Source organism: Heterodontus francisci, unplaced genomic scaffold (assembly GCF_036365525.1).
Source record: "Heterodontus francisci isolate sHetFra1 unplaced genomic scaffold, sHetFra1.hap1 HAP1_SCAFFOLD_83, whole genome shotgun sequence".
Taxonomy (NCBI): domain Eukaryota; kingdom Metazoa; phylum Chordata; class Chondrichthyes; order Heterodontiformes; family Heterodontidae; genus Heterodontus; species Heterodontus francisci.
In genome coordinates, this window is record NW_027141917.1 from 1,212,307 (window position 1) to 1,216,472 (window position 4,166).

Sequence of the window (4,166 nt, forward strand, 5' to 3'; positions counted from 1 at the left end):
CCCAGTAACAAAGACATACACTGATACCAGGTAACAAAGACATACACTGATACCCAGTAACACAGACACACACCTACACCAATTAACAAAGACATACACTGACACCAAGTCACAAAGACGCACACTGACATCCAGTAACAAAGACATACACTGATACCAAGTCACAAAGACATACACTGATACCCAGTAACACAGACACACACTGACACCCAGTAACAAAGACATACACTGATACCAAGTCACAAAGACATACACTGATACCAAGTAACACAGACACACACTGACACCCGGTAACAAAGACATACACTGACACCAAGTAACAAAGACATACGCTTACACCAAGTAACAAAGACACACACTTACACCAAGGAACACACACATACACTGACACCAAGTAACAAAGACATGCACTTACACCAAGTAACAAAGACAGACAATTACACCAAGTAACAAAGACATAAACTTGCACCAAGTATTTAGACATACACTGACACCAAGTAACAAAGACATACACTGATACCCAGTCACACAGACACACACATACACCAAGTAACAAAGACATACACTGACACCAAGTCACAAAGACGCACACTGACACCCAGTAACAAAGACATACACTGACACCAAGTAACACAGACATACACTGGCAGCAAGTGACACCTAGTGTCACAGTCACACAGTAACACAGACATACACTGATACCCAGTAACACAGACACACACTGACACCAAGTAACAAAGACACACACTTACACCAAGTAACAAAGACATACACTTACACCGAGTAACAAAGACATACACTGATACTCAGTAACAAAGACATACACTGACACCAAGTAACAAAGACATACACTGATACCAAGTCAGAAAGACATACACTGATACCAAGTAACACTGACACCCAGTAACAAAGACATATACTGACACCAAGTAACAAAGACACACACTGACACCAAGTAACAAAGACATACACTGATATCCAGTAACACAGACACACACATACACCAAGTAACAAAGACATACACTGACAACAAGTCACAAAGACACACACTGACACCCAGTAACAAAGACATACACTGATACCAGGTAACAAAGACATACACTGATACCCAGTAACACATACACACACACCTACACCAATTAACAAAGACATACACTGACACCAAGTCACAAAGACGCACACTGACATCCATTAACAAAGACATACACTGATACCAAGTCACAAAGACATACACTGATACCCAGTAACACAGACACACACTGACACCCAGTAACAAAGACATACACTGATACCAAGTCACAAAGACATACACTGATACCAAGTAACACAGACACACACTGACACCCGGTAACAAAGACAAACACTGACACCAAGTAACAAAGACATACACTTACACCAAGTAACAAAGACACACACTTACACCAAGGAATACACACATACACTGGCACCAAGTAACAAAGACATGCACTTACACCAAGTAACAAAGACAGACAATTACACCAAGTAACAAAGACATAAACTAGCACCAAGTATTTAGACATACACTGACACCAAGTAACAAAGACATACACTGATACCCAGTCACAAAGACACACACATACACCAAGTAACAAAGACATACACTGACACCAAGTCACAAAGACGCACACTGACACCCAGTAACAAAGACATACACTGACACCAAGTAACACAGACATACACTGGCAGCAAGTGACACCTAGTGTCACAGTCACACAGTAACACAGACATACACTGATACCCAGTAACACAGACACACACTGACACCAAGTAACAAAGACACACACTTACACCAAGTAACAAAGACATACACTTACAACGAGTAACACAGACGTACACTGATACTCAGTAACAAAGACATACACTGACACCAAGTAACAAAGACATACACTGATACCAAGTAACACTGACACCCAGTAACAAAGACATATACTGACACCAAGTAACAAAGACACACACTTACACCAAGGAACACAGACATACACTGACACCAAGTAACAAAGACATACACTTACACCAAGTAACAAAGACAGACAATTACACCAAGTAACAAAAGACATACACTTGCACCAAGTATTTTGACATACACTGACACCAGGTAACAAAGACATACACTGATACCCAGTAACACAGACACACACCTACACCAATTAACAAAGACATACACTGACACCAAGTCACAAAGACGCACACTGACACCCAGTAACAAAGACATACACTGATACCAAGTCACAAATACATACACTGATACCCAGTAACACAGACACACACTGACACCCAGTAACAAAGACATACACTGATACCAAGTCACAAAGACATACACTGATACCAAGTAACACAGACACACACTGACACCAAGTAACAAAGACATACACTGACACCAAGTAACAAAGACATACACTTACACCAAGTAACAAAGACACACACTTACACCAAGGAACACAGACATACACTGACACCAAGTATCAAAGTCATACACTTACACCAAGTAACAAAGACAGTCAATTACACCAAGTAACAAAGACATACACTTGCACCAAGTATTTTGACATACACTGACACCAAGTAACAAAGACATACACTGATACCCAGTAACACAGACACACACTTACACCAAGTAACAAAGACATACACTGACACCAAGTCACAAAGACGCACACAGACACCCAGTAACAAAGACATACACTGACACCAAGTAACAAAGACATACACTGATACCCAGTAACACAAACACACACACTTACACCAAGTAACAAAGACGTACACTGACACCAAGTCACAAAGACACACACTGACACCCACTAACAAAGACATACACTGATACCAAGTCACAAAGACATACACTGATACCCAGTAACACAGACACACACTGACACCCAGTAACAAAGACATACACTGATACCAAGTCACAAAGACATGCACTGATACCAATAAACACAGACACACACTGACACCCAGTAACAAAGATATACACTTACACCAAGTAACAAAGACACACACTTACACCAAGTAACACAGACATACACTGACACCAAGTAACAAAGACACACACTTACACCAATTATTATGACATACACTGACACCCAGTAACAAAGACATACTCTGACACCCAGTACGACAGACACACAAGGACACCAAGTAACAAAGACACACTCTTACACCAAGTAACACAGACACACACTGACCCCCAGTAACACAAACATACACTGACACCAAGTAACAAAAACATACAGTGATACCCAGTAACACAGACACACACTTACACCAAGTAACAAAGACATACACTGACACCAAGTCACAAAGACGCACACAGACACCCAGTAACAAAGACAAACACTGACACCAAGTAACAAAGACATACACTGATACCCAGTAACACAGACACACACTTACACCAAGTAACAAAGACGTACACTGACACCAAGTCACAAAGACACACACTGACACCCACTAACAAAGACATACACTGATACCAAGTCACAAAGACATGCACTGATACCAAGTAACACAGACACACACTGACACCCAGTAACAAAGATATACACTTACACCAAGTAACAAAGACACACACTTACACCAAGTAACACAGACATACACTTACACCAAGTCACAAAGACATACACTGATACCAAGTAACACAGACACACACTGACACCAAGTAACAAAGACATACACTGACACCAAGTAACAAAGACATACACTTACACCAAGTAACAAAGACACACACTTACACCAAGGAACACAGACATACACTGACACCAAGTATCAAAGTCATACACTTACACCAAGTAACAAAGACAGTCAATTACACCAAGTAACAAAGACATACACTTGCACCAAGTATTTTGACATACACTGACACCAAGTAACAAAGACATACACTGATACCCAGTAACACAGACACACACTTACAGCAAGTAACAAAGACATACACTGACACCAAGTCACAAAGACGCACACAGACACCCAGTAACAAAGACATACACTGACACCAAGTAACAAAGACATACACTGATACCCAGTAACACAGACACACACTTACACCAAGTAACAAAGACGTACACTGACACCAAGTCACAAAGACACACACTGACACCCACTAACAAAGACATACACTGATACCAAGTCACAAAGACATACACTGATAC